Source organism: Salmo trutta, chromosome 6 (assembly GCF_901001165.1).
Source record: "Salmo trutta chromosome 6, fSalTru1.1, whole genome shotgun sequence".
Lineage (NCBI taxonomy): Eukaryota > Metazoa > Chordata > Actinopteri > Salmoniformes > Salmonidae > Salmo > Salmo trutta.
Window position 1 is genome coordinate 59,878,126 of NC_042962.1, and position 14,842 is coordinate 59,892,967.

The window sequence follows — 14,842 nt, forward strand, 5'->3', positions numbered from 1 at the left end:
TAATATCAACACTTTTAATTAAGCTTTTTGCTGACATTTGCTAAATATTTTGTAACATTTTCCATGAATAAAGCATTTGTAATAATAGTAATACAAAAACGTAGTTATAACTGTTAGTAGAATGTCATATTACTACCAGAGCAAATGTATATTAGGAGACAAAGTATAAAAGCAACCGTTCTGTCAAGTAGCCTTATCAATATCAATTAGAACCGTATCACGCCCTTACATCGAGAGTGACCATTCTATCTAGGGGGGTGCGCATCTCTCACTCTGAATAGAATGAAAACACATTTATATGACTGAAGAAATGAGTTTGAAGAAAAAGGCTCTGGGTGGTTAAAAGTTAGCCTACCTACAATTAAATTGTAACAAACATGTCCTTAATTTGAGATTTAAAACACCCTCAACCGATTCGTAGGTTCAAAACTCCCCTTTTAACAGCTGTAGTGGGATCTCCGCACAACATCACAGCGCCTGCGAAGCCAGCCAGGCAGATAGCCACTTGGTAGGAGAGAGACGCACCGGACAGTGGATACTCGTATAGGCTACTGTGTATAGGCCAACGCGCTCTGCTTCAGCCTTCGTATGAAACTAACTTTCCCCAGCAACATAAATGCACCAATAAAGAAAGGTAAGGTTTGTAAAAAATACATGAAAAAAATGGTAGTGAGACAGCAATTGAATGAACTTAGTTTTCTGGAAAGTTTGACTGAAAGGAAATTTGATCATATTTGAGTAACCGTATTTCCATTTCGTAGAAGATGCTTATGTCAAATAATTATTGACTTTGAACAAGCAACTTCATATAAATGGTGTTATCTGAATGACAAATAATATTCGTTATTTGACTATAGGACGCCTTGTGTTGGGTCAATGTACTGTCCCTTCGATAGATTTTTCAGATCAATTCTGTTATGGGATTTTCGGTTGATTCCGAATCGATTTTAGGCTACCTATGCGCGCAAGATGTTGGCCCGATAGACAAAAGGCAAGCGGTTGGAATCATACCACTAGAGTAAGACTGTCTGATCATTCTGCGGACTGCTTTAGGGCATTAGATACAGTATAATGCACATCTTTACGACGCAGCCCAGGACAGAATTGTCCTTTTCTTTTCTGTTCTAGGCCATATAACATTCATGTTGCCCCAAACTTTGCAACTTTGCTCACAATTTAGGTTAATTATTGCCACTCGTCGATAGAGTGCAGAGTTGAGCAGCTGTTGTCCTTGGGTTTACAGTAGTCTCTGGGTTTACAGTAGTCTCTGGGTTTACAGTAGTCTCTGGGCTTACAGTATTTGTGTTAATACTGTATGTCTAAAGTTTTTTTTGGCACCAGTAGACAACGAGAGTTTATCAAGGTCTTCCCTGTAGCTCAGTTGGTAGAGCATGGTGTTTGAAACGCCAGGGTTGTGGGTTCGATTCCCACGGGGGGCCAGCACAGAAAAAAATGTATGAAATGTATGCATTCACTACTGTAAGTTGCTCTGGATAAGAGCGTCTGCTAAATGACTAAAATGAAAATAGCACTGTAATGTATTTCTTCCTCACCTAATGGCTTTAATATCACACCTAATGGCTGGTTCATGATGTTGCATGAATACAGCTAGAATGTGTCTAAAGTTGTCTCATTCTCTGTAAATTCTCATGTGGAATGTAATCTGTGATGATATATCATGTATATCTCTCAATGAGTGTATACTGTATTCTTTGGGGCAAAGATCTGGTTTGTGGCACTCTCTACCTCTCAATTCAATTCAAAGCCTTTATTGGCATCCATCCATCACTCTCTCTCCCTTTCTTTCTCTCTCTCTCTCTCTCTCTCTCTCAATTCTATTCTATTTGCATTATTGGCATGACGTACCAATGTACATACTGCCAAAGCTTACTTTGGAGATGTACAATATTAACATAATTAATAATAATAATCAATATTGTCAACGGAACAACAGTAACAACAATAATCAAGGGTCAAAATAACCCTACATTGAACAATACCAATAACAATAATCATAGAGGACATGTGCAGGTTGGTTGGTCTGTCAGACACTGTCCCTCATCTTATGGCAGGCAGCAATGTAGTGCGCTGCCAACACACAGCTCTCTGTGTCCTCTGTTCTATCTGCTCTAAACAGACCTATTGATGATTCAATAGCTCATTGATCTCCCTCAGCGCAAGTCCAGTTCACCTTATCAGATCTGTTCACAAAAGATGAAATGACTGCCCCTCACCCTGTCCTACCTGGCTACAAAAGTGGAACATGAGCTTCAGTGATAAGGGCTAGAAAAGGTCAGGGTAGAGAAGCACTTGTGTCCATTGTGAGTTGGCGCACCTCCACAGACAAGAGCAGTACAGCAGTCAACTACAAGACCTGAGGAGAGAGGAGGAGAGAGACATTGATTATATTCCATTCTTAACAACTCTGGTAGCATGTCTGTGTACAACATGATCAGAGTTGAGAAAGGAAAGTGGAGAGATGAGAGGAGGGAGATGCTTGTTACTGCATGTTAAAACTATTGGCTGGTGGAGTATGCTACAACAGAGATTTAATGGCTTGGACCTGCGGGGCTCAGCTCTGGTCTGCCTGTCTGTCTGCCTGCCTGTCGCTCTGTCTGTCTGTCTGTCTGTCTGTCTGTCTGTCTGTCTGTCTGTCTGTCTGTCTGTCTGTCTGTCTGTCTGTCTGTCTGTCTGTCTGTCTGTCTGTCTGTCTGTCTGCCTGTCTGTCTGTCTGCCTGTCTGTCTGCCTGCCTGTCTGCCTGCCTGCCTGCCTGCCTGCCTGCCTGCCTGCCTGCCTGCCTGCCTGCCTGCCTGCCTGCCTGCGTATTCTTAGGTCTCAGGAGTAGTGTTTCTCTGCTCAATCGCTTCAGCTCTTGTCCCAACAACACAGAAACAAAAATACTACTCCCCAGGCTGTTCAGAAGAGTACCTCTGATGTATTTGAGTACGGCTTGGTGCCATGACTTATCCATGTGTTTAGTTACATCTGTGTGTTTCTCATCGGAGAACGTCCCCTGTCAACACACTCGCTTGCTTGCATGCACGCGCCCGCACACACACCCACGACACGTGCACGGCACACATTCGCGCGCGCACACACACACACACACACACACACACACACACACACACACACACACACACACACACACACACACACACACGCCTCTCAGTGATCTGCTGTAACAGACTAACTGTGACTCCATTGCATTTGGGATTGTGATTCTTGCTCTGTAGGTCTCTGGTGTTTGATGGGAAATGGTCAAATCTAGAGGACAGTTTCCCCTTCCACTACATTAATAATACAGTAAGACTGTTGAATGATTCATTGATAAAATCCCCCATCCCCACAAAACTCAACCTCTGTGACCTCTTTCACTTCCCCATTTAATTCCTAGTAATTTCTCATCTCCGATTTACGTTTAACAGGTTGGATCAAATGTTTATTTAATGTGTATGAACATGTATACAGTAGGATGTTAATTTGAGCCAGTTTACTACAGCAGGAACAGGACATGTGAAATGTGGATTATTATTAATGGACATTTTTGTATGGATTAAAACATTTTTCGTCAAGTCAAAAATTTCAAAGTGGAATTTACAAACTTCAGAAGCCTTTTTAAACCTCAAATACACTAAAAGTTTAACATTTTCTGCATTGCAGGAAAGTTATCCTGCAACAGGGTGATCAAATTAAGATCCTACATCTGTATGGCAATCACCTGGCCTAGACAAACAACGTTGCTCTCTCTCAGCATCAGGTCTACAGAATACAGCCTTTAATATGCGGCTCAAAGTGGAAGCAGCCATTAAATCATTTTAGTGCTAGACAGACCGCCACAGGCTGATTCTCAAATGGCACCCTATTCCCTTTGTGGTGCACTACTTTAAACAAGGGTCTCTGGTCAGAAGTAGTGCACTGTATAGTGAGTAGGTTAGCCAGAGACCACATCTCCCCTCTCTCTCTCCACTGCTGTTTTACTGGGATGGCGGGAGGGGGGAGGGTCACCTAGCCAGGTGGGCTATGGGGGTCACCTTGCACAGACCATGTCATTCACTAAGAGGGCTCAGATGAGTGCATGTATGCGTGTGTGCGTGCGTGTGCGCGTTACCAGAGTAACAAGGTAAACGTTGACACTCCCAAGAGGTGGGTCAAAGGCCACACAGCCACGCTTGTTGAAGTCAGGTTATCCCAATGTTTGAAGTAAAAGTCAAAGACAATATTTTGGTGTGCGAGGCCCCTGGCTCACAGTGGAGTGCTATGCTGTCGGACAAGGGCCCCATTGATGCCTCTGCAGAGGAAAGTGAGGGGAGGTTTCCCAGGGGAGGTCCCTGGACTGTTGTATCTGAAGGGTCTAGGAAGCTCTGCTGGTCAAACCAACCGTACTGTGATGGCTCAGATATTTTTGTCCATTCCAGTACAGTTCCAGCAACTATGGTAAATGGGTAAGGCTAGCACAGCTCGGTTCAGCTCGGCTCAGTAATGTGTAAAGGGTATAACAGTCAGAGAGAGAGGAAAATGAAGGAAGTCTTTGACTCTGTACAGACTCAATGAGCATAGCCTTGCTATTGAGAAAGGCCACCGTAGGCAGACCTGGCTCTCGAGAGAAGACAGGCTATGTGCACACTGCCCACAAAATGAGGTGGAAACTGAGCTGCACTTCCTAACCTCCTGCCAAATGTATGACCATATTAGAGACACATATTTCCCTCAGATTACACAGATCCACAAAGAATTTGAAAACAGATCCAATGTTGATAAACTCCCATATTTATTGGGTGAAATACCACAGTGTGCAATAACAGCAGCAATATTTGTGACCTGTTGCCACAAGAAAAGGGCAACCAGTGAAGAACAAACACCATTGTAAATACAACCTATATTTATGTTTATTAATTTTCCCTTTTGTACTTTAACTATTTGCACATTGTTACAACACTGTTTATAGACATAATATAACATTTGAAATGTACCACGTACCACGCACCAGGCCTCCAATACGTCAGCCCAGTCCAACTCAGCCCGTTCCTGCTCCCCGCACTAGCCATGAGGTGCGTGTTCCCAAACTGGCACTTCCAGTACCAGCACCACGCATCAGGCTTCCAGTGCGTAATACCAGTTCCACTCGGCCGGTTCCTGCTTCCCGCATTAGCCCTGAGGTGCGTGTCCCCAGGCTGGTACCTCCACTACCAGTCCCCCGCATCAGGCCTCCAGTGCGTCAGCCCAGCCTCGAGTGTCCGGAAACAGTGCCCTGTCCGGGGTGTCCGGAAACAGTGCCCGTCCAGAGTGTCCGGAAACAGTGCCCCGTCCAGAGTATCCGACAACAGTGCCCCGTCCAGAGTGTCCGGAAACAGTGCCCGTCCAGAGTGTCCGGAAACAGTGCCCCGTCCAGAGTATCCGACGACAGTGCCCCGTCCAGAGTATCCGACGACAGTGCCCCGTCCAGAGTATCCGACGACAGTACCCCGTCATGAGTATCCGACGACAGTGCCCCGTCCAGAGTATCCGACGACAGTGCCCCGTCCAGAGTATCCGACGACAGTGCCCCGTCCAGAGTATCCGACGACAGTGCCCCGTCCAGAGTATCCGACGACAGTGCCCCGTCCAGAGTATCCGACGACAGTGCCCCGTCCAGAGTATCCGACGACAGTGCCCCGTCCAGAGTATTCGGAAACAGTGTTAAGCCCGGAACCGAGTGAGACGGCCTACAGTTCGGAACCAAGGGAGACGGCCCACTGTGCAGAACCGAGTGAGACGGCCCACAGTTCGGAGAGGGGTGAATGGGTCTACAGTCCGGAACCGAGTGAGTCTGCCTGCGATCCGGAACCGAGTGAGTCTGCCTGCGGTCCGGAACCGAGTGAGTCTGCATGCGGTCCAGAACCGAGTGAGTCTGCCTGCGGTCCGGAACCGAGTGAGTCTGCATGCGGTCCGGAACCGAGTGAGTCTGCCTGCGGTCCGGAACCGAGTGAGTCTGCATGCGGTCCGGAACCGAGTGAGTCTGCCTGCGATCCGGAACCGAGTGAGTCTGCATGCGGTCCAGAACCGAGTGAGTCTGCCTGCGGTCCGGAACCGAGTGAGTCTGCATGCGGTCCGGAACCGAGTGAGTCTGCCTGCGATCCGGAACCGAGTGAGTCTGCCTGCGTACCGGAACTGAGTGAGTCTGCCTGCGGACCGGAACCGAGTGAGTCTGCCTGCGGTCCGGAACCGAGTGAGTCTGCCTACAGCTCGGAACCGAGTGAGTCTGCCTACGGTCCGGAACCGAGTGAGTCTGCCTGCGGTCCGGAACCGAGCGAGTCTGCCTGCGGTCCGGAACCGAGCGAGTCTGACTATAACTCCGAACTGTGTGAGTCTGCCTACAGCTCGGAACCGAGTGAGTCTGCCTACGGCCCGGAACCAAGTGAGTCTGCCTACGGTCCGGAACCAAGCGAGTATGCCTACAGGCTGGGTGGCTGTAGACCAGAACCTGAGCCACCTCCAGTATAGGTGGGTTGGGGAGGGGGGGTGTAGCACAGGTGCCGTCGTTGACGGCAGCCACCCTCCCTTCCCTCCCTTTAGTTTAGGGGATTTCTGTTTGTTTTGGGGTATTTTGTTTTTTGTGTGAGGTGCATCCGGGGTCTGCACCTTTGGAGGGGGGGGGGGGGGGTACTGTCACGTCCTGACCAGTAATAGGGGTTATTTGTTATTGTAGTTTGGTCAGGACGTGGCAGAGGGTATTTGTTTTATGTGGTTCGGGGTGGTGGTTTGTTTAGTAGGGTATTTGATTTATGTATTCCGTTTTTTGGGGGGGCACTGTTCTATGTTAGTGTATTTCTATGTTCTGTCTAGTCTTTTGTATTTCTATGTTTTGTTAATTGGGCTTGGACTCTCAATTGGAGGCAGGTGTTTTCTAGTTGCCTCTGATTTGAGAGTCCTATATATAGGTATAAGTTTGTTGAGTGCTTTGTGGGAGATTGTTCTGTGTATAGCCTTGTGCCTTACCAGCATGTGAATAGTCGTTGTGTTTTCTTTGTGTACGTGTTTATTTTGGTTCTCCTTCTTGTCCGATTATAATAAAGAAGATGAGTGCACATTTCCCCGCTGCATTTTGGTCTAAATCCTACGACAGCCGTTACACTACCTCACTTGCTTTGGTGAAGTTAACATATGTTTCCCATACCAATAAAGCCTTTAAATTGAACATATAATTAAGATAGGGTTACACCCACCCAGCACACCAGTAGTTGCTTGCTCTTTAGTCAATGGCTCTGATGTCCAAGTGCCAATTACTTGTTCTTCCTAACAGAATGTATCCGATTGGATGTCAGGCCTATTGCCCTCACAGTGCTCGATATTTAGATCCATTTCCTAAGGAAATGAGGTCATACTTTCTTGTCTCCTTAAATGATTGTTTTGTCTGTAATGGATCCACTTAAGACACCTTAGCTAAGGGTCTTGACTTACTTGAGTTAAAGTTGTTGACCCCGTGAGGAGCGAAGGTATGGAGCTAAGGGTCAGACAGGAAGACTAACGGCTCACTGTCAACCCTGACCTAGCCTTGACTCCTGTGATACTGTATGCATCCTGACCAGCTACTCTCACCCTCTGTCTCTGGTGACAGAGAGAGAGAGAGATTAGTGATGGCAAGACCTGACCTGTTCTGAAGACAATCAACACTTTACAGCTGTAAGTAGGCTTAGCAGGTTTGTGTAGTGCTAGGAATGTGTTTGGAAAATAACATTATAGGTATCAGGTACCAGAGAGAAAGACTGGAAATGTGTGTGGAATAAGCTGTAGTTTCCAAGTAATGGTAACTAAGTCAAATAAGGCATTATGAAGGGTCATGCATGCTTATAACAACTAATGAAGTGTTATACCTGCTTGTTGGCTTTAAGTGAAGTCCTACTGAGGTAGGATTATATATGTCAAAAAGTCTTACTGAAGTAATAAACATTATCTGACTACTCTATTTTCTCCCCCATTTCCACTTCGATTTATCTGCAAGAGTTGTCCTCCTAAGTGTCTGGCTGTGCTACAAACTCTATCTCTCAACCTAAGGTGATGACAACAGCACTGTGAAATCACTTTATACTGCCACTCTGGGGTCGGGCTGAAAGTTTAGCAAGAGCAACAGGCCCCCTCAGTCTCTTGGGGTTGGGGTAGTCTACCGAGCCAAGCTAAGAAAGATGAATGAGCCGCCTCCCGCATCTTTCAAGGTTAGGAGTTCAATCGCTGGAGACTATTTGTCTCTGCTCTGCTGGACATACGGGCCAAGTGGAGGGTTTTTTCAGCTGACGTGATTTATGGTCACCGTGAATTGCTGTTATATGTGTTTGAGCAGCGGGTCATTCTACGATGCCCTTGTGTATTCCTTTTAGATTGGCATTAAATTCCTTGGTTGGGAGACTCAGACTGCAGCCTAAGTGTGTGTGTGTCTTGTAGTACAATGACACATCATAGGGGTTTGTGTCTCAATGTAGACGTGTTGTTGTCACTGTCCTGCCCTTTGAGACTTCCTGTTAGCCACTTCTAAGCTGGGCTTTGGATGTGCTCTGTCACAGGTGAAAGATTCGACCTTTTACAACTGACACTTTGGCATAATGATAAATTGTAATTTCAAAAAGGTAAACTAATATTTCTCAAAGCTAATCAGATTTGGTATTGTCTTTGTGACGCACGCACGCCTTCATTTACACATTAATGAGGCTTATTCCTGCTCCCTAGAGCGATGGCGTTGATTTCCGGCCCAAATTAAATGTCCACCTTTAGGTAATGGCTTTACAAATTAATTAATCTGGGAAATCAATTTGGAAGTGAAAAAAATCAGGGCGATTGCACACCATGTGGAAATAAAACATAAACAATCATGTCTTCCACCAGAATATTTTTGATGATCATCTCCTCTCCTCTCCTATCCTCTCATTTCCTCTCCTCTCCTATCCTCTCATTTCCTCTCCTATCCTTTCTTTACTGTGTTGCAATACAGAGGAGAGTACTAGAGCTTTCTTTATCTCTCCATCTCTCTCTCTGTCTGGCTTTCTCTCTCTCTCGGTGTTTAGTTGAAACAGCTGATGGATAGTAGGTAGTTCATCTTGTGAACAGATCATCTGTTTTTTTCACCTTCCCTCTGATGTTTGACTGAAGAGAAAATATGTATCTCCATAACTCTTGTCACTCTCTCCATGTTCAGTCTCTATCTTTCTTTATCTCTCTCCCACTCTCTCCTTTCTCTCTCTCTCTCCATCTCTCCTCCCAGTAATATGTTGTATTGGTCTGTATTTACAGACTGTTTCTCCTACCCTGCCTCCCAGTGGGGTTCTCTCTGTCTCTCTCTGTCTCTCTCTGTCTCTGAAGGTTATGCTGTTGTTAGACACACACACCAGGCCTCCAGACCAAGATCCCAAACCACCAGAGGACTAGACACACACACCAGGCCTCCAGACCAAGCTCCCAAACCACCAGAGGACTAGACACACACACCAGGCCTCCAGACCAAGCTCCCAAACCACCAGAGGACTAGACACACACACCAGGCCTCTAGACCAAGCTCCCAAACCACCAGAGGACTAGACACACACACCAGGCCTCCAGACTAAGCTCCCAAACCACCAGAGGACTAGACACACACACCAGGCCTCTAGACCAAGATCCCAAACCACCAGAGGACTAGACACACACACCAGGCCTCCAGACCAAGCTCCCAAACCACCAGAGGACTAGACACACACACCAGGCCTCTAGACCACGATCCCAAACCACCAGAGGACTAGACACACACACCAGGCCTCCAGACCAAGCTCCCAAACCACCAGAGGACTAGACACACACACCAGGCCTCCAGACCAAGATCCCAAACCACCAGAGGACTAGACACACACACCAGGCCTCCAGACCAAGATCCCAAACCACCAGAGGACTAGACACACACACCAGGCCTCCAGACCAAGCTCCCAAACCACCAGAGGACTAGACACACACACCAGGCCTCCAGACCAAGCTCCCAAACCACCAGAGGATTAGACACACACACCAGGCCTCTAGACCAAGCTCCCAAACCACCAGAGGACTAGACACACACACCAGGCCTCCAGACCAAGCTCCCAAACCACCAGAGGACTAGACACACACACCAGGCCTCCAGACCAAGCTCCCAAACCACCAGAGGACTAGACACACACACCAGGCCTCCAGACCAAGCTCCCAAATGACCAGAGGACTAGACACACACACATACGCAAACACAAGCACGCACACATAGACACACACACACGCATGCGGACACATGCACACACACACTCATACACACATGCCTTTATGCAAACACAAACACACACAAACATTGTGTTTAAACTTCAACTTTATATATAAAGTTTCAACAGAACTTTTTGCGTTGTTTTCATTGTTGCCTCTGTCATATTCTCCTCTCTTGCTAGTTTGAAGTTTCCTGACCTTCAACCCCATGGTGTTTCACTCAGAGGGAATCCATACACCATAAGAATGGCTGCAGATGCTATGCCCATCAGACAAGTGACAAAACGGGGGGGCAGGTAGCCTAGTGGTTAGAGCCTAGTGGTTAGAGCATTGGACTAGTAACCGAAAGGTTGCAAGTTCGAATCCCTGAGCTGACATGGTACAAATCTGCCGTTCTGCCCCTGAACAAGGTGTTTAACCCACTGTTCCTAGGACGTCATTGAAAATAAGAATTTGTTCTTAACTGACTTGCCTAGTTAATTAAAAAAACAGCCCTGTAAAAGTGGACAACTATTTCCAACAATGGACACAAATGTCCCAGTGGTTAGAAAACATGACTTTTCTTTGTTGCACACTATCTTTATTCATGTAGTCTAATGGTTGTCTTTATGTTCCCTTATAGATTTAACTAAACATTGTCACGCCCTGACCTTAGAGATCCTTATTATTCTCTATGTTTGGTTAGGTCAGGGGGTGACTCGGGTGGGAAAGTCTATGTTTTCTATTTCTTTGTTTTTGGCCGAGTATGGTTCCCAATCAGAGGCAGCTGTCTATCGTTGTCTCTGATTGGGGATCATATATAAGTTGTCATTTTCCTTTGGGTTTTTGTGGGATCTTGTTTTCTGTTTAGTGTCTGTGCCTGACAGAACTGTGCGCTTTCGTTTACACCTTTTGGTATTTTGTTTAAGTGTTTGGTGAATAAAAGTAATCATGAACACTTTCCACACTGCGCTTTGGTCTACTCTTCCTACCACCAACGAGAATCGTTACAAACATACTGAATTAGAATGATATAAATAATTTAAAACCTCAACGCTATTACTGTAAATATTAGCCTATGTTCCCTTAGGACTTTCAATGTAAACCTAACCAAGCGACACGCATGAATACACACACACACACACACACACACACACACACACACACACACACACACACACACACACACACACACACACACACACACACACACACACACACACACACACACACACACATGCCTGTATGCACCCCATTGTTTGTTTGGGTATTATTTTCCCTCTGTTGTCCTTCATGTCTCTCCTGGAGGACTGTTTTGTTAACTGACCTCAATCAGGTCCTTCTGGGGGTCTGAGGTTTAAGGATGTTTTAACACTGTAAATCCTCACACACGCGCTCACCTACAAACAAACACACACACACACACACTCACACGCACACACACACACACACACACACACACACACACACACACACACACACACACACACACACACACACACACAGACACACACACACACTTGTGTGTCACACATGAGTACACCAGCAAAATCTTTAGCCATCAGACTGCACCCTACTGTGAAGCATGCAGTCCCCTACCAGAGGAGACTGGAGGGGGTCTAGGTGGGGGGCTGGGAGGATCCCCTACCAGAGGAGACTGGAGGGGGTCTAGGTGGGGGGCTGGGAGGTTCCCCTACCAGAGGAGACTGGAGGGGGTCTAGGTGGGGGGCTGGGAGGATCCCCTACCAGAGGAGACTGGAGGGTGTCTAGGTGGGGGGCTGGGAGGTTCCCCTACCAGAGGAGACTGGAGGGGGGCTAGGTGGGGGGCTGGGAGGTTCCCTTACCAGAGGAGACTGGAGGGGGGCTAGGTGGGGGGCTGGGAGGTTCCCCTACCAGAGGAGACTGGAGGGGGTCTAGGTGGGGGGCTGGGAGGATCCCCTACCAGAGGAGACTGGAGGGGGTCTAGGTGGGGGGCTGGGAGGTTCCCTTACCAGAGGAGACTGGAGGGGGGCTAGGTGGGGGGCTGGGAGGTTCCCTTACCAGAGGAGACTGGAGGGGGGCTAGGTGGGGGGCTGGGAGGTTCCCCTACCAGAGGAGACTGGAGGGGGTCTAGGTGGGGGGCTGGGAGGTTCCCTTACCAGACGAGACTGGAGGGGGGCTAGGTGGGGGGCTGGGAGGTTCCCCTACCAGAGGAGACTGGAGGGGGGCTAGGTGGGGGGCTGGGAGGTTCCCTTACCAGAGGAGACTGGAGGGGGTCTAGGTGGGGGGCTGGGAGGTTCCCCTACCAGAGGAGACTGGAGGGGGTCTAGGTGGGGGGCTGGGAGGTTCCCTTACCAGAGGAGACTGGAGGGGGGCTAGGTGGGGGGCTGGGAGGTTCCCCTACCAGAGGAGACTGGAGGGGGGCTAGGTGGGGGGCTGGGAGGTTCCCCTACCAGAGGAGACTGGAGGGGGGCTAGGTGGGGGGCTGGGAGGTTCCCTTACCAGAGGAGACTGGAGGGGGGCTAGGTGGGGGGCTGGGAGGTTCCCCTACCAGAGGAGACTGGAGGGGGGCTAGGTGGGGGGCTGGGAGGTTCCCCTACCAGAGGAGACTGGAGGGGGTCTAGGTGGGGGGCTGGGAGGTTCCCTTACCAGAGGAGACTGGAGGGGGGCTAGGTGGGGGGCTGGGAGGTTCCCCTACCAGAGGAGACTGGAGGGGGGCTAGGTGGGGGGCTGGGAGGTTCCCCTACCAGAGGAGACTGGAGGGGGGCTAGGTGGGGGGCTGGGAGGTTCCCCTACCAGAGGAGACTGGAGGGGGGCTAGGTGGGGGGCTGGGAGGTTCCCCTACCAGAGGAGACTGGAGGGGGGCTAGGTGGGGGGCTGGGAGGTTCCCCTACCAGAGGAGACTGGAGGGGGTCTAGGTGGGGGGGCTGGGAGGATCCCCTACCAGAGGAGACTGGAGGGGGGCTAGGTGGGGGGCTGGGAGGATCCCCTACCAGAGGAGACTGGAGGGGGGCTAGGTGGGGGGCTGGGAGGTTCCCCTACCAGAGGAGACTGGAGGGGGGCTAGGAAAAACAATACTGATCAACCAGATGTCCCTGGCCTGTAGCTCAGACATATAGGGAGCTGTTGTAATCTGCTGTAACCCTCTTCTCACCAGACATATAGGGAGCTGTTGTAATCTGATGTAACCCTCTTCTCACCAGACATATAGGGAGCTGTTGTAATCTGCTGTAACCCTCTTCTCACCAGACATATAGGGAGCTGTTGTAATCTGATGTAACCCTCTTCTCACCAGACATATAGGGAGCTGTTGTAATCTGATGTAACCCTCTTCTCACCAGACATATAGGGAGCTGTTGTAATCTGCTGTAACCCTCTTCTCACCAGACATATAGGGAGCTGTTGTAATCTGATGTAACCCTCTTCTCACCAGACATATAGGGAGCTGTTGTAATCTGATGTAACCCTCTTCTCACCAGACATATAGGGAGCTGTTGTAATCTGCTGTAACCCTCTTCTCACCAGACATATAGGGAGCTGTTGTAATCTGCTGTAACCCTCTTCTCATCAGACATATAGGGAGCTGTTGTAATCTGATGTAACCCTCTTCTCACCAGACATATAGGGAGCTGTTGTAATCTGATGTAACCCTCTTCTCACCAGACATATAGGGAGCTGTTGTAATCTGATGTAACCCTCTTCTCACCAGACATATAGGGAGCTGTTGTAATCTGATGTAACCCTCTTCTCACCAGACATATAGGGAGCTGTTGTAATCTGCTGTAAATCTCTTCTCACCAGACACGCATGCAGGACTACTTGTGTTATGTTGTTACAGAGAGATAAACTGCCCTATATCAGATTTTTGTATTTATTTTTTATTTCAACTTTACTTAACTAGGCATATGAGATTGTTAAGTGATTGACTTGGTTGGAAACGCTGATCTGATGTGGCCGGATATTTGTTAGCCTGGACATTGGCTGATGTTTTCTTATCTGCCTATTTGCCCAGTACATTAGATAGATCATGTCTGAACAGTATTAATTGGGGATCTGGATCAGTTACTATTCCCTATCACCATCCTGCTGTGTAGATAATGAGTGGCTTAGTCATGTACACACACACACACACACACTCACACACACACTCACACACACACACACACACACACACACACACACACACACACACACACACACACACACACACACTCGCTTGCTACCTTGGTATATTATCCCCCTCAGCAGAAAGGCCTGCAGCGCATGCTAATTGAGCTTACTGTAATTAACACTAGACCAAAGCTTCTGGTGCGCCTGCTCATTTAATTAGTTTTTCACAATGTGTTCATTTAGAAATGAGGAAATGCAGGCCTCTCATCAATCTTCAAACTCAACCTTAACCATTTTATTATCTTCGTTGAACTCTGAACAGTTTCTGAGAAAATCCAGAGAGAGTATGGAGCAGTCAAACACACACACACACACACACACACACACACACACACACACACACACACACACACACACACACACACACACACACACCATGTTCCACCAGGCTACTTGGTCACTTGCTTGTTGCCTCAGTGTATGTGTCAAGCCCTGATCTGTTTCACCTGTCCTTGTGATTGTCTTCACCACCTCCAGGTGTGGCTT

The 14,842-nt window shown here is 48.1% G+C and overlaps 1 protein-coding gene and 1 non-coding gene across 2 annotated transcripts in view; both read left to right on the forward strand.

The window, feature by feature from the left end:
• The first annotated feature begins 369 nt into the window (after positions 1 to 369).
• LOC115196486 (semaphorin-5B) overlaps positions 370 to 14,842 on the forward strand; it is a 101,171-nt gene continuing 86,698 nt past the window's right edge. Inside the window, exon 1 of the mRNA XM_029757359.1 lies at positions 370 to 634. The gene's annotated coding sequence lies outside the window, so the exon portion shown is untranslated. The remainder of the gene's footprint in view (positions 635 to 14,842) is intronic.
• trnas-uga (transfer RNA serine (anticodon UGA)) lies at positions 1,367 to 1,439 on the forward strand. The gene has a single exon. It is a non-coding gene; the product is annotated as a tRNA-Ser (tRNA).